The 18,134-nt window shown below is 36.9% G+C and overlaps 1 protein-coding gene across 3 annotated transcripts in view; it reads left to right on the top strand.

Moving 5' to 3' along the window:
- Positions 1-18,134, top strand: part of LOC106879211 (hepatocyte growth factor receptor) — a 172,367-nt gene that overhangs the window by 42,617 nt on the left and 111,616 nt on the right. The window contains exon 2 of one of the 3 annotated variants that reach the window (XM_052965648.2): positions 1,513-1,594. The exons of the other annotated variants lie outside the window; for them this stretch is intronic. The gene's annotated coding sequence lies outside the window, so the exon portion shown is untranslated. The remainder of the gene's footprint in view (positions 1-1,512; positions 1,595-18,134) is intronic. 3 annotated transcript variants of the gene reach the window in all.

The raw sequence follows: 18,134 nt of genomic DNA, 5'->3' as shown, positions 1-18,134 counted from the left end.
GTGGAAGCAATGGAACAATTCAGGGAGAAATTTGAAACTCATTTAAGAAAATCTAGAAATTTTGGCGTCCAAGTTTGATCTATTAGTTATTGGCAATGAAAGTCACAACTACTATCAAATAGGCAATGGGGAGATGGTCTTATGCGTAGTATACAAGAAAGAAGTTCATAATATTACGTTACAGTATAGGCTATGCATGCACCTTGTACATAACATAGTGTAACAAAAATATGTATTTGTGGCCAGAATGCATGTAAATAACAGTACAAACTGTGCCCTAGACTACAACTAGAATCAGCCTATGAGAGGGATGTTTTTGTAGTTGCTCAACCTGCTAAAATAGCTGCCAAATTTTGCTGAAATCACACTGTACAGTCTTACAAATAGGAAGGACTCATTGGATAATGTAGTTACTCGAATACTTTTGATCATTGGTTTGCTGGACCAGGACTGACCTGGGCCTAAACACCACCAACAGCAACTAGAATCAGTAAATAATCTGTTAAACTGCCAGATAGGATACTTGGCCTAACACAGCGGAGATATTATGGGACTGGTATGAATGCATTTACAGGGTGTGTCTGAAAATTTGTTACATAATGGTTATGTATTAGGGTGTCACCCAGTAGCTGTGGGTTCAGTTACTAGCTGACACTTCATAGCTAATGTAGGAAGAAGGTATAACTTACATTTGAAATAATACAATAATACAGTAATATATATACTATTGTAATACTAGGAGTAAATGAAATGAGCCATTACACCTTATGCGCTATTTCACAAATTAGACTGACCACCTTAGCTGTCCTTCTTTATGTACAATATAAATAGCTACACACTACTGACTCTCTTGGACAGATGATAGTTCTTTTTCTGGTGAAAGTTTAACATTACTAGAAACTGGTCCAGCTGAATCTATTTAACCTACCAGCAGAAAAATAAAACTAACAGTGTTGCCACTTTACTCTTTTACTCTTTTACTTGTTTCAGTCATTTGACTGCGGCCATGCTGGAGCACCACCTTTAGTCGAGCAAATTGACCCCAGGACTTATTCTTTGGATGCCTAGTACTTATTCTATCGGTCACTTTTGCCAAACCACTAAGTTATGGGGACATAAACACACCAGCATCAGTTGTCAAGCGATGTTGGGGGGACAAACACAGACACACAAACATATACACACACATACATATATATATACATATATATATATATATATATATACGACAGGCTTCTTTCAGTTTCCGTCTACCAAATCCACTTACAAGGCTTTGGTCGGTCCGAGGCTATAGTAGAAGACACTTGCCCAAGGTGCCACACAGTGGGACTGAACCCGGAACCATGTGGTTAGTAAGCAAGCTACTTACCACACAGCCACTCCTGCGCCTTTGTTAATTTTTCACAGCACAGCTGAGAAAAACAAATGTATATCTGTAACCACTTACTGATTTTTCACAGTACAGCTGTGAGAAATATATATATATAAGTATATATCTTTTATTTGTTTCAGTCATTCAACTGTAACCATGCTGGTGCACCGCCTTGAGTTTTCAGTCAAATGTATCAACCCCAGTACTTATTTTTAAAACCAGGTACTTATTTTATTGGGCTTTTTTGCTGAACTGCAAGGTTATGGGGACTGGCTGTCAAACAGTGGTGGAGGGGCAAACACAAACACGAATACACACACACATAGATATATGTATACGTATATACAACAAACTTCTTTCAGTTTCCATTTACCAAATCCATTCATAAGGCTTTGGTTGGCTCAAGGCTACACTTTCCCAAGGTGCCACATTGGGATATATATATTGTAAGACATTTACTAGTACTAATGCCTTATACAGATACACATGCATCACACGCACACACACACACACATACATACATACAGAAGCATGATTGTGTGCATATGGTTTCAAATTACATCTCACTGCATGACACCTTAGACAAGTGTCTACTGCTGTAACCAATTCCTTGTTGTGAGTAAGTTGTATGGAAACCTGAGACATACATATACACATGAATCATCATCATCACTTTAACATCCCTTTTCTATGCTTTCATGGAATTTGTTGAGGCAGATTTTCTACAACTTTCTGTAGGCTTGTACTTATCTCAGCTGAGTAGACTCATGAAACATGTAATAAAGCACCGTTATTAAGGATAAATCATTATTCCAAGAATTGAGCACTATGATCGTGAGCCCAGCACCCTAATTAGTAGGTCATGCTCCTTCATATATTTTCTTCATTCCTATTATGTTTGTTTTTCTATGCTAGCTTGTGTTGGACATTTTTCATGTTAGCATGGGCTGGATGGTGACTTATTTGAGACAGGATTTTATAACTTGGTGCTCTTCCTATCACCAGCACTTACCCGTTTTTCAAGTATAGGATTTTCTATTCTACAGGTTTTTCAAAATGCAGAGAAATTAGTCATAATGTCAACAAAGAATTTAAACATCATATGACTTGCAGTGATAAGCACATACACAATGGGATTTCTACAGTTCCCATGTACCAAATTACTTGCAAAGTAAACTTCTTATACATACACCTCATCCATGTCTGCACCGTGGTAAGTAGCTTGCTTACCAACCACATGGTTCCAGGTTCAGTCCCACTGCGTGGCACCTTGGGCAAGTGTCTTCTACTATAACCTCAGGCCGACCAAAGCCTTGTGTGTGGGTTTGGTAGACGGAAACTGAAAGAAGCCCGTCTTATATATATAATATATATATATATATATATATATATATATATATATATAATATATATATATATGTATGTATGTGTGTCTGTGTTTGTCCCCCCACCATCGCATGACAACCGATGCTGGTGTGTTTACATCCCCGTAACTTAGCGGTTCAGCAAAAGAGACTGATAGAATAAGTACTAGGCTTACAAAGAATAAGTCCTAGGGTCGATTTGTTCGACTAAAGGCGGTGCTCCAGCATGGCCACAGTCAAATGACTGAAACAAGTAAAAGAGTAAAAGAGTATATAAATACATAATTGGTCACTTGTCATGTGTCTCCAGCCAGCAGGTTGGACAACTCACCAATATCGCTAAGAGCAATAACAAATGGGAAACCAAAGGTAACTTTCTGACTGGCCGTAACCAGCATCTTTAGCATCATCATTATCATTTAATGTCTGTTATCCATGCTGGACAGCATGATAGTAGCTGGCAAGGCCAGGGACCATACAAGGTTCCATAGACTATTTTGCTTTGATTTCAACAGCTGGATGTCTATCTAATGCCAACCATTTTATAGAATATATTGGGTACTTTTTATGTGGTTTACACACACACACACACACACACGTGAGTGGACAAATATATAAATATATGTAGCTGATGCAGGTGTCACATAAGTAGCACCTGTGCTGGTGGCACATAAAAAGCATCTTCCAAGCATTGGGCCTCATGGAGGCAACCACAAATGACCAAGATCTTTGGCAATAAGCTGTGCTTGACAACAAGACTTATCAAACCAAGTGAAATTGTAGCCATGGCAGATACAGGTGTCACACAACTGGCACCCATGCTGGTGGCACTCAAAAGCACCCATTACACTCTCATGGTGGTTGGCATTAGGAAGGGCATCCAACCATAGAAACTATGCCAAATCAGGCTGGAGTCTGGTACAGCCCCTCAGCTTATCAGCTTTGGTCAAACCATCCAACCCATGTCAGCATGGACAACGGATGTTAAATGATCATGATGATGATGATGATACATTCATATTGAACAATAAGAATGATTGCAATCACATGGAACATCAGTGCTCATCTCCATTTTGTGGAGATAAACACTGATGTTCCATGTGATAGACTTGATAATTGTTAAGGGATTCCCATCAGCATGAAACCAATGGTAGCCTTAACCCACAGCTAAAGTGTGTACATATATATACATACATGTGTGTGTGTGTTTGGGAAGACACACAGCTTTATACACATGCATATATAACTATCTTTTGTCTTCCATCTCTTCACGATCATCAGCAGTAAAACATGGGTTTTACTGGCAAGTGTTCTTTATTGCACAAACCTTACCAATAGCAAATGAAAATATTGCACTTAATCAGATTAAATTATTATTAAGCATTTTGGAAATTAATCACAATAATTAGTGACTGCCAATCTCAGCATGCTTATCATTATAGAATATGAAATATGGTAATCCTTTTCAAATCACATCTACTTTTTGACTTCTCTCCAATTTTTCTTCATTTTTTTTTTCTTATGTTTAGTTAAGCATTTCTTTATTTTCGTCTTTTCCTCGTGTTTTTTCTCTTTTTTCTACTTTTATTTGCTGCTGTTCATTCTTTCTCTTCTAAACCAGTCATTACTGACCAATACAACAAACCTATACAACCAAACACATTTGCCATAATGCCAACTTATTTCTTAATTCTCTTAAATCCGGCCCAATCATTTCCAGTAATCAAAGTCAGCCTGGTGTTGATTAATACTCTCTTTTACTCTTTACTCTTTTACTTGTTTCAGTCGTTTGACTGTGGCCTTGCTGGAGCACCGCCTTTAGTCGAGCAAATCGACCCCAGGACTTATTCTTTGTAAGCCTAGTACTTATTCCATCGGTCTCTTTTGCCGAACCACTAAGTTACGGGGACGTAATCACACCAGCATTGGTTGTCAAGTGATGTTGGGGTGACAAACACAGACACACAAACATATACACACACATACATATATATATATCAGAATTTAAGGATTGGAGAAAACGCATGTTATAATTGCATACTTATAACATGCGTTTTCTCCAATCCTTAAATTCTTAAATATACTCAAATACCCAAAATTTCAAGGAGTTCCTGCCTTAAAAACAGGAACTAAACCACAGTTATTTTGTGTTCTTTGCTACATTGGTTTCTATTAACCCATTTATTCTATCAGAAGAATTTTTATTCATTAAGATAGAAGAAATACACATAATTATATATATATATATATATATATATATATACACACATATATGATGGGCTTCTTTCAGTTTCCGTCTACCAAATCCACGCACAAGGCTTTGGTCGGCCTGAGGCTATAGTAGAAGACACTTGCCCAAGGTACCACGCAGTGGGACTGAACCCGGAACCATGTAGTTCGTAAGCAAGCTACTTACCACACAGCCACTCCTACACCTAGCCTTACAAAGAAGACGACAAAGGATCAAGATATGTGGCACCTTGCTGTACTCAAGAAGACCTGTCCATCACAGCAGAATTGATATCCTAAACCATCTTGGTTAATGCTCCCCTCCCAGCTGAATGGATTTTTGTCTTGCAAGTTAGTCAGTGACCCTGTCGGTGTTGGTGCCACATAAAAAGCACCTGTGCCAGTGCCATGTAAAAAGTACCTGTGCCATGTAAAAGGCACCTGTGCCAGTGTCGCATAAAAAGCACCTGTTCCAGTGTCACATAAAAAACACCTGCGCCAGTGCTGTGTAAAAAGAAAAACCCAGTATATTCTGTAAAGTGGTGGGCATTAGGAAGGGCATCCAGCTGTAGAAACCAAACCAAAACGCACAACTGGAACCAGGTGCAGCTCTCCAGCTTGCCAACTCTAACCAAACCATCCAATCCATGCCAGCATGGAAATCAGATATCAAATGATAATGACAATGATAATGATGAAATACATATATTGATCAACACTGAGTTGACTTGTGCTGAATTTTAGGAATACGTCAAGAAAGTTAAGAAACGAGAATAATAAATAAAAGGTAACACATATAGTGTTTATTTTTGTCTTTGTCATATAGTATGTGGAGGCGCAATGGCCCAGTGGTTAGGGCAGTGGACTCGCGGTCATAGGATCACGATTTCGATTCCCAGACCGGGCGTTGTGAGTGTTTATTGAGTGAAAACACCTAAAACTCCACGAGGCTCCGGCAGGAGATGGTGGCGAACCCTGCTGTACTCTTTCACCACAACTTTCTCTCACTCTTACTTCCTGTTTCTGTTGTACCTGTAATTCAAAGGGTCAGCCTTGTCACACTGTGTCACGCTGAATATCCCCGAGAACTACGTTAAGGGTACACGTGTCTGTGGAGTGCTCAGCCACTTGCACGTTAATTTCATGAGCAGGCTGTTCCGTTGATCGGATCAACTGGAACCCTCAACATCGAAAGCAACGGAGTGCCAACGATATAGTATGTAGTTTTGCTGGTAATGTACTAAATATTTGTATATTTATGGTTATGTAAGTTGTATTGGTTTTTATTATACAAAATTTGTTATCCTTTACAAAACTTTTTAATTCTTTTACTATTCTGTGATGTCAGCAGGGCTGGATTAAAACCCATCGAGGCTCTAAGCACTTAAAAGATTTTGGTGCCCCCATAAAAGACTATGTAATTCAAAATATAAACAATAACAAACCATAAAATAAATTTTTATTTTTCAAAACAAAACAAAACAGTAAGAGGGAAAATAATGTATTTTTGTATACTTCTACTTCATTTATATTTGAAAAGTTTCCTCCTACTTATTTGAATTGCTAAGTCTTTGATCAGATCCTCAAAATTAATCTTATGTAACACATCTGCATCTATACTTAGAGATAAAGGCATCCCGAATATTATTTTAGCAAGTTTACAGTGATTTCTTTTGTGCCGTAAGCCATTTACTATTTCTGTGGTGCCCCCTCCTTCCCTTGATGTTCTAAGCATGTGCTTATTTTGCACTGTCAATGTTTATTCATAAAAAATAATAAGTAAAAGAAAATATGGTTGCATTCTACAGTGATGACATTGAAGTTGACGAAGGCCAAATTGAGATAAACGACAATGAATGGAGACTTAGGATAACAAAATTAAGGTTGATAATGATGAATTTGACATTGACATTCATGAGATGGAGAGGTTGATGGTGACAAATTTGAGGGGTAGACTCATTATATTTATATATACATGTGTGTGCATATGTGTGTGTGTGTCTGCATCTTTTGTAATTGTTTCAGTTGTTAAAATGTTGCCATACTGAAGCACTGCCTTGAAGAATTTTAGTCAAAGGAATTGACCCCCCCCCCCCCCCAACACCCACTTTTTTTAAGTCTGGTAATTATTCTATCAGTCTCTTTTGTCAAGTAGTGGTGGGGTACAAACAGGGACACAAAAACAGACACCAAACATGCACACACAGGTATGCAGTTGTTTGGCAAGTCGCTAGTTCAGAGCTAAAACAATAATGTCGTAAGTAAAGGCGTTGTACCCAATATGCTGTTATATTTCAGTTTATTATTATTGTATAATAACACATTTACTACCTGGCCATTGACACTGTCTCCCATTATATGTTAGTATGGAGATATAGAGTAAAAACGTCAGTATCCAGGTCATTGAACAATAGTCTTTATGAGAAAATGAGAGAGCCTCTTCACAGGTGTTCACCCAGTTAGAAATAGCAACCAAATCTCTTCAAATTGTAATTTACTATCTGAGAAAAGTAGAAAAGATTAATTTTGTTTCAGAGGAATAACCATGAGTGGGACACGTTTAGTGATAAGTTGAACTGGAGATACATTTCAGGGGGTGGGGGTAATTCAGTCACATTGACCCCAGTGTTGAACAGGTACTTTATTTTAGTGACCCTGAAAGGATGAAAGGCAGAGTGGACCCAGGCGGAATTTGAACTCAGGATGTAAGGACAGACATAATGCTGCTAAGCATTTTGCCTGACATACTGACAACAACAGTACCAAGTGGTGAATATCCTTAATATGAAAAAATATTGTAGAAGTAGATATAACTGTACATTAGTTGCATTATTTACATTCGATGGATATTTGTCCTCATCTTGTTTGTTGTTAACACAACATTTCGGCTGATATACCCTCCAGCCTTCTTCAGGTGTCTTGGGGAAATTTCAAACCTGGGTTCTCATTCCTAAGGTATTTTTCGATGTTATTGTTATTATTATTATTATTATTATTATTATTATTATTATTATTATTATTGTTATTGTTCAGGTCACTGCCTGGAATCAAACTCAGAATCTTGGGGTTAGTAGCCCGCGCTCTTAACCACTACGCCATGTTCCCGTGGGCATATGTAAATAATGTACATAATTCCTCATCTCTTAAATATAGAACTGTATTAGATATAACTGTGTTTTTTTTTTTATATACATATAGGCACAAACACCCACGCATACACACACACACTGCCTTCCATTCAATATTTCACTGGTTCACTGCATTTCTAGAAGCAAGAGTGATGAGGAAGTGTATTACTCAGAGCAAATATAGTGTGTGTTATATATATAATCATTTAACATCCACTTTTCCATACTTGCATGAGTCAGGTAGGACTTGTAGAAGTAGGTTTTCTATGGGTGGATGCCCTTCCTGTCACCAACCCTCACCTGGTGGCAGATGTTGGGGTCAATTAATTTACTAAAATGTATCTAGCAATAAAATGCTGTCTCAAAAAAAAAAACATCCAACCCATGCCAGCACAAAAAAGCAGACATAAATATAGGAACAGGGGTAGTTGTGTGGTAATAAGTTTGCTTCCCATCCACATGGTTCCAGGCTCGGTCCCACTACATGGCACCTTGGGCAAGTGTCTTCTACTATAGTCCTTGTAAGTGGATGTGGTAGATGGAAACTGAAAGTAGTCCATCTTGTGTGTGTCTACCATCAAAAGAAAATGGACCTTCACTGGCCATATACTTAGAAGACAAGACCTTCACAAGTTCCTGTTTAAAGGTGCAGCATATGTCAGAACAAGAAGAAGACCCAAAACCAGATTTAGTAAGAACATCAAAGAAACTGGTGATGGAAGCTTTGCAGAACTGTGCAGACTGGCACAAGTTAGACATGGGTGGAGGGCTGCAGCAGCTCAATTATTTGAGCCTTTTGTCTTGAGAAGAGAAGAGAAGATAGATAGATAGATAGACAGACAGGCAGGCAGGCATGCATATATATATTTATGTGCTTGTGAATATGTTTGTCCCCTACCGTTACTTGACAACTGGTGTCAGTTTGTTTATGTCCCCATAACATAGCAGTTCAGCGGAAGTGATCGATAGAATAAGAGGTGCCACACAGTAGGACTGAACCTGGAACCATGTGATTAGGAAATAAGCTTCTTACCCCACACCCATGCCTGCTTGTTTGCCATCTTTGCTTACTCTTTCGTTCAAGTTGCTTTCATTGATATTTAACCCCAAGTCAACCCTAATTGTGCACACATATGATCAAAAGCATCACTCCAGCCTTGACCATTCTATCTTTTAATCAGCATCTAAGACTACACTGTTTAATGTATTGTTTCTATTCCTAAGACTGGTGGGGTGTGTTATGGTGGATATTCAACTGCTATTTCTTGCAGGGCAAGTAACTGTCTATGATGATGTTTGTGGGATTGGTGTTAGGTGACACTTTTCTTCACTTGTCTTCTCTTTCCTTGTATGTTTTCTCAACCTTTCTCTGTTTTCATGTATTTACGTGCTTATGTATTTATTTACTTATTAATTCACTTAACGTGTGTGTGTGTGTGTATGAATGTACATATGTATGTACATACATACACACATATATATACACATACACAAACATGAATATATATATATATATATATATATATATATATATATATAATATGCACACACACATACACACATATTTATATATTTTCCTTGTTTTGTAAGAAAGTGAGATATTTGTTATTTATTTATTTTTAATTAATTGATTTTCTTTCTATGAAATACAGAATATATCTCCATTTTGTAGTCAACAAGTTTAAGATTCATACATTTCTCTTTCCATCATGCTATAGAGTTTCCTTGCTCTTTTTTCTCCCCAGGAATTTCTATTTATCCAAACAAATATTTTTTCATAAAATTAAATGTTCCTATTTCATATACCCTACCCTTACATAAAATTTTATCAGTCATATGACTCAACAAATGAGCTTCTAAGTGGTTGATTGACCTCCTAGAAATAGCTAGCAAATCTTCCTCAGATTAAATCTTAACTTCTTCTTCATCACCATCATCATCATCAATATTTAATGTCTGTTTTCCAAACTGGCATGGGTTGGACAGTTTAACAGGAACTGGCAAGGCCAGGGGGCCACCCTGGATTCCATAGTCAGTTTTAGCTTGGTTTCTACGGCTGGATGCTCTTCCTTATGCCAACCACTCTACAGAGTGTACTGGGTGTTGTTTACATGGCAACAGTGCTTTTTATGTGACATCAGCACCCACAGCAATGCTTTTTGTATGGCACCTTGGTTTATAGAATCTCGATTCTTAAATAATAAAAATAATGTACATTGGTTGATGTAGTCCAAGATACACTTTGCCTTGAAAAAAAAGAAGATAGGATGGAATACATTTGATTATTGGTGTGTTCAGCTAATACTGAAATAGGGCTGAACAACTACTATCAGCAACAATTGATCAAGAAGCTCACTTCCATGCCAGTCGTGGCCAACCTGCAGCCTACTGGCCACATGCTGTCCGTAGGACATTCTCTGAATGGCATACTTAATGAAAAATTTCCTTTAATTTTTTTTGGTAGTGCAAGCTACCTGATGATGAACCATGTCTCATGTGGCTTGCTTCTTGAAAAGGGTTACCTATGCCTGCTTTCTGCTGTTTCTCAACATACTGGAAATAGCGGCTAAATCTCCTTCAAATCACACCTCATCATTTTAAAAGAAGAATGCTGCATTGGATAATGTAGTCCTATGTACACTGTGGTTGAAAATGAAACTATATGAACATCCTTGATCATAGTCTACTTGATAAGAGCTGGCCTAAAATTAAACAACACTGTGATACCTACATACAGCTATGTCTACTGGTTCCTGGACACAGTGCTACACCATTAGGAAGAAAGAAACTTTTGATCCTTTGACCAATACCTTGCCTATGCCAGCTGTAACTCTCTTTATTTGAAATTTGCTTTAAAAACATTCCTACTGCTTTAGGTGTTATTTGGCTTTTGTTTGTGCTTGTTTAGTCATTTTGTTTGACAGTTTTTTTGCACTAGCATGACTAGTTTTTTTTTTTTTACCCTAGCATTGCTTAGACAGAAAGAAGTTAAGACTTCCCCTTTTGTTAGAACTCTTATATGTTTTTGAAGTAAGAGTTTCTTATTGCAGAGGAATTTAGATGTGCAAAGCTAATGACCAATTTGCTGACAGGAAATATCAAAAGACATTACTAGTTGCAGCCCAACCACAAACAGTGGGATCATCAGTCACACACATGCACACATAGGGGGTGTGTGTGCGTGTGTGATTAGCATCATCTCCGCACCATCTTTGTTTTAATGTTCACTTTTCTATGCTTTGCACTGAGTAAAAATGAGATGATTCATTGCTGTAGATTTTCTATGGCCAGATGCCCTTCCTGTTAGCAACTCTCACCTGTTTATAGGCAATACATTTTCCCATGGCCAAACATGTCTTCACAGATTAGAAATAAACAACACAACACCAGTTGTATGATAGCGACACTTGCTTACAACTATTGTGTAAGGCCAAGATATAGGCGCAGGAGTGGCTGTGTGGTAAGTAGCTTGCTTACCAACTACATGGTTCCAGGTTCAGTCCCACTGCATGGCACCTTGGGAAAGTGTCTTCTACTATAGCCTCAGGCCGATCAAAGCCTTGTGAGTAGATTTGGTAGACGGAAACTGAAAGAAGCCCGTCGTATATATGTATATATATATGCATGTGTGTTTGTGTGTCTGTGTTTGTCCCCCCACCATCACTTGACAACTGATGCTGGTGTGTTTATGTCCCCGTAACTTAGCTGTTCAGCAAAAAGAGACCGATAGAATAAGTACTAGGCTTCCAAAGAATAAGTCCTAGGGTCGATTTTCTCGACTAAAGGCGGTGCTCCAGCATGGCCGCAGTCAAATGACTGAAACAAGTAAAAGAGTAAAGAGTATAAGCAGACACAAAACACAAACACAAGCATACACTTTCATACAACAGGCTTCTTTCAGTTTCCATCTACCAAATTTCCTCACAAGTTATTAGTTTGTTAACCCAAGGTTATAATAGAAGACATTTGCCAAAGGTACTGCACTGTTGGACTGACCTCAAAGCCACTTGGCTGAGAAGCAAACTTCTTAATCACACAGACATGTCTGTATATATATATATATATATATATATATATATATCTGATGACAATAGCCTCATTTATTTGTGTCTCAGAGAAAGAAATCAGTAAGCCAGTCTATTGTCCTTTGTGACATTGAAGGAGTAATGAAGAGGTGTTGCTCAGATACATACTCAACTCTTGAATGGATGAATGAAAGTTTGAAATCCATTTTTTTTTTTTAATGATTTGTACTGAAGAAAAGTTTCCCAAAAGATTATCCCAGACTCTAGTGACCAAATGCAAGAAGTTCCGAACAACCCAGTACATAGTTCTTAAAATAAGGTTTGGAAAACAACATCATTTTTTTATTCTGCAAATAAATTATTAAATGCACATGACTGTATGAAGAACTTAGGCGTCACCGCCACTGGTACCAATCTTAAGATTATGTAAGATTATGTACAACTTAATTTTGATGTATAAGTCGTGTTCGAGTTTCTCTTTTGATTTCCTTCTCTTTTTTTAAACAATGAATAAACAAAAAGATTGAAGTGTAAGTAAATTAATCATAATACACACATGCACACACACACACATATATACACTTACATACACACACATATATACATTTAGATATACTCATCTTACTGAAATAATTTTCTGTCAGCATGCTTTATAATTAAATGCATTCTTGAATTGCATTCTACTAAAATGGAATTAACAAAATTTATCAAGATGAAAAGAGAAAAAGAAGACCAAGCTAGTTGAGAGGGAGTGACAGACAGACAGAAGCATTATTTAAAAAATAATAATATCCAATTTTTACATGCGAAATATTTTTTTTAAAAACTTTTTACTGTAGTTATTCAATTACTATCAAATTTACTTATATTTGAAATCTCCAAAATGTTATTATTAACAGACTGATTTTCAAAAAGATTCTTTTTCTTGTTAAACATAAATAAGCATACACACACAGCCATATATATATATATAATATAAACATGTCTTTTTCCCCTTGTTTATACAAACATTAGGAAAAAATACAGTATGTATAAAGTTGATTATAATATCAATAAAAGAAGTGAAGCATCTACAGCTGTATACCCTGGCTTTTGTGTTGTTGATTATTTAAAAATTAGTGACAGCCCTGAACTCAGATTAAAGAATTTTGAAAACATTAGTTCATTTATAGTTATTATCTCTCTCTCTCTCTCACACACACACACACACACACACACACATACATGCATATATTACAGTCTCGTTTTCTCCCCAGCCTCTCTCTCTATATATATATTTTATATATGTATTGCACCAGTAAATGATTTCCAAATTTTGCACACATTTTGCTTGTGTTCTAGAACGACTCTATTGTCAGCTTGTGCTGGAATGTTTTAGTTATCAAATCGCCCTACTACCACCATCTTCTTCACCACTCTTTTTATTTATATATATATATATATATATATCGAGGGTTATTTTATGTTTTTTTTTCCTGTTTATTTTATTTACTATAGATGCCTTCCTTTCCAACTGAAAACAAATTTTAACAAAAGACCAAAAAACAAAAAAACTAAATGAGAAAATTATAAAAGATTATAAAAGAAACAAATTTTGGAGAAAGGTCACATTTGTTGAGCGAGTGAGGAAAGTGAGAAGCATAAAGAACATTTTAGAGAAAGTCAGATAGACACAGATAGAAGAGGGGGGGAGAGGAATAGAAGGAGAGGTTAAATAAGGGGTAGGTAGAGGAGAAGAAATACAGTGTAGTCAATGATATAAAACCAAGTCAGTTAGTGAGGTTATCCTTATCTCGATTTTCTGGCAAATTATGCTACCAAACAGGAGCAATCAGGGATGGTTTGGGTAGGTCACTAGTTAGGTAGATAGGTAGGTAGGTAATGTGGTTCTAGTTGTTTAGTGTGCGTGTGTGTGTGTGTGTGTATATATATATATATATATAGTCAATTCAAACATGAACAAGCAAGAAAAAACAAGGAAAAGCAACAACGTGAGGACGTGAAATAAGTACAGTGTTATTGGATGCTCAGGAAAGGAAAGAAAAGAAAGAGGATTTCACGTTTTGAGCGAAGCTCTTCATCAGAAATGTAGAAAAAGTCCAAGGAAGGGAAGACGGAGAAAGAAAATCGCCAACGATACACATGCAGTCACACACACACACACACACACACACACACACACATACATATATATATATATATATATATATATATATATATATATATCATCATCATCATCATCATCATTTAGCATCTGTTTTGCATGCTGGTATGGGTTAGACAGTTTTACTGGAACTGGTAAGCCGGAGAGCTGTACCAGGTTCCAATCTGATTTGGCTTGGTTTCTACAGCTGGATGCCCTTCCTAAAGCCATCCACTTCATGAGTGTAGTGAGTGCCTTTTATGTGTCACCAGCATTGTCCACAATTATGATTTCACTTGGCTTGGCGAGTCTTCTCAAGCACAGCAAATTGCCAAAGGTCTCGATCATTTGTGTGTGTGTGTTTGTGTGTGTATATATATATATATATATATATATATGTATATATATATATCGTTTGTAGAAAACATTAATCTGAAAGAAAAAGCATACTCTAAGATGTAGAGTAGTATATATTAAAAATGGGGAAGGCCAGTTTATAGGATTACCTTAGGTTTCCCATCCCATTTTTGGGATCTGACGACATGTCATAAAGCTAAACCCTTTATGGACAGGAAACCTAATCCCGTAAACTGGTAATCCCGTAAACTGGCCTTCCACCATTTTTAATATACTTACTAAGGTGGTAAGCTGATGGAGTCATTAGCATGCTGGAGAAAATGCATAGTGGCATTCTTCCAGCTTTGTGTTCAAATTCCACCTTGGTTGACCTTGCTCTTCATCCTTTCAAGATCTATAGAGTAAGTACCACTGCTTCACTTCCCCCAAAATTTCATGTTGTCTGCCCAAATTAGAAAGAATTTTATATACTAACTGTATCATGATGGGTTGGTTTAAAAAACTGGACAATATGATTTGTGATATTTCTTCCAGCCCTTTATGTTTGAGAGTTCAAATCCTGCCAAAAATACCCTTCCTTTTCATCACTCTAGACTCGATAGAATAAGGTACCAATAAGTTACTGGGATCAATAGTATCAACTTATACTCTCTTCTGAAGTTCAGTCTTCCTACCTGTCTTAAACAATTCTGTATATTTACTGTTAGGTGCACGCATGGTTGTCTGGTAAAATGTTTATTTTTTCAACCACATGTTTCTGGGTTCAGTCCACTACATGGCACCTTAGACAAGCGTCTTCTACTATAGCCCTGAATCAACCAAACCCTTGTGAATGGATTTGGTAGACAGAAACTGAAAGAAGCTTGTCGTGTGTGTGTGTGTGTGTGTTGGTGTTTCCTTGTGTTGACATCATGTGATAGTTTCAGCTGAGTACCACCACCATGCAAATAGTGTCCTTCCTTCCAAATATTCGATGGAAACATGTATGGTCATAGGAAAATATTATCATACTTGGAAAAAGCGAAAGATTGGCGACAGGACGGATGTCCAGCCATAGAAAATCTGTTTCAACAAGATTCCATCCAATCCATGCAGGCATGGAAAAGCGGACATAAAAACGATGATGGTGATGATGTTGTTGCTATTGCTGTTGTTGTTAAATTGGTTGTTGTTCACAGCAGATTTTCTTGTTATCATTGTTGTATTTATTGTTGCTGCTGTTGTTCTTATCACCATTGGTGCTATTTTTTGTTTCACTAAGTTTTGTCACTGTAATTGCTATACACAGTAAGTTGTGTTTTTTTGCTTGTTTGTTTTTCTTTATTTTTTCCTGTCCCCGGCACAAGCTGCCATATATATTTCTACACATTTCTACTTGTTCTTTCCAACATTAGTCCAGCTAAGATAAGGTTTGGTTTGTTTATTCAAAAAACCCCAAATTCTCTAGCAATTCTATTTTGCAAATAAATCTTAACCAACCCTTTCCTGACACCTCTACTCACATCCACCTCCTAAACAAAATCAATACAAGAAAAATATAAAAAGAAAAACAACAAATAAAAAGAAAAAGAAAAGTTTTGTTTCTTTTTCCAACCACCTTGTTCATAAAACATCTAGAATTTCACCATTTTGATAAGGCATCTTTTGATTCTTGAAATTTGGTCACTTGGTCCCTGCATCTGTATATTTGTTTTAACACATATTCGTACACACACACACACACTCTCTCTCTCTCTCTCTCTCTCTCTCTCTCTCTCTCTCTCTCTCTCTCTTTCTCTCTCTCTCTCTCTCTCTCTCTCTCTCTCTCTCTCTTTCTCTCTCTCTCTCTCTCTCTCTCTCTCTTTCTCTCTCTCTCTCTCTCTTTCGCTTTTTTTACTCTTTCTATTTTCACTCCCATTTTCTCTAAATTTAATTCCTCCTGATCTGCTGTTAACCTTTTTACCCTAAGCCACCCTCACACATACACACTTCGCCCTTAATCTAATCTTTCATTATACAAGCTAGTGAAGAGAGCCTTTATGTTGTAAAGAATCACAGTGCCAGTAGCAACTAAATCAGATCTAAACAACTTCCCTGCCATCCTTAGAAATAGGATTTAAACGATGTTATGTTGGTTAAGACAATTAATGCCTTCTCTTATAGTATCTGCTTCATATATTATGAGATAAGGATAGAATCTTAATATTATCACTTGACCCACTGGAAATATTCTCTTTTAACTTTTTACTGGTTTCAGTGATTAAATGTGATCATGGTGGAGCTCTACTTTCAAAAGTCTTAGTTGGTCATATCAGCCTCTGTACTTATTTTGGTTTGGTAATTATTTTATTGCAGCGTGGAAGGTGTTTATAAGCCATTTAAGAAACACACAAAAACCGTTAGATTCACTTCAACATTTAAATTTAATTTGCCAAAATATTTTCATCGCTTTGAGACTGCGACCTGTTCACTGACAAAATTCAGCATATAGAAGACAAACCATTGAGAAGGCCTCTAAAAAGTTGTTTGATCTACTAGATACAACAACCAAATCTCCTTTGAATTATTAAAATCCTCTCTAACATCATTAAGATGTCAATAAGACTTAAACACCTTCCACGCTGCATTTGTTTTCATTCCAACACACGATCTCAGATCAGGTCACTTGCTATGCAAGTACATCTCCGTAATTATTTTATTGATCTGTATTTATTGAATGGCTAAATGATTGTTTTTGACAATTCAGTTTATTTTTCTTAATTGTCACTTAAGAAATGCTGGTGCCACATGAAAAGTACCTAGTACACTCTGTAAAGTGGTTTGTATTAGGAAGGGTATCCAGTGGTAGAAACTATGCCAAGACCAACTATGGAACCTTGTGTGGTGCCTGGCCTCGCCAGCTCCTGTCAAATTGTCCAACCCATGCTAGCACGGAAAAGCGGACATTAAATGATGATGATGATGCTGTATTAAACACACATGTACACTTACACCAGTAACTTAAAGTTTATTGGGTTCTATCTAACCTTTCCACTAACACTGTGTTATGTCTCCTGATCACAGTATAAGCCTTATGGCAAGTAACTTATATGAAACCTATAAAACAATAAAATCATCATAAACCTCCTCATCATTTTTATGTCTGTTTTTTCCATGCTAGAATGGCCAAGACTTCTTCAGGCAGTAGTCAATGTCTAGATGCCCTTTTGCCATCAATTCATCGTCATCAGCAGTAGCAGCATTTGTATCATCATTTAATGTCTGTTTCTATGCTGGCATGGATTGGATATCTTGACAAGAGGTGTCAAGCCAGAGTGCTGCACAAAGCCCCCAGTCGTCTGTTTTGGCATGATTTCTACAGTTGGGTACCCTTCCTAATGCTTACCATTTTACAGAGTATCCCGGGTGCATTTTTACATGGCTTGTTCTTCATCTTTACACATTGAATTAATAAGCTACTGGACTTTTTGCTTATGATGGGCATAAAAGCAGTAAATCAACTGAGTTGTTAGTGTTGGATAGAATGTTTCATTATAT

The sequence above is a fragment of the Octopus bimaculoides genome, chromosome 2 (assembly GCF_046866305.1).
Source record: "Octopus bimaculoides isolate indiv1 chromosome 2, ASM4686630v1, whole genome shotgun sequence".
NCBI lineage: Eukaryota > Metazoa > Mollusca > Cephalopoda > Octopoda > Octopodidae > Octopus > Octopus bimaculoides.
The sequence above is the reverse complement of the archived record's forward strand: the minus strand, read 5'-3'. Positions and strand labels throughout refer to the sequence as shown.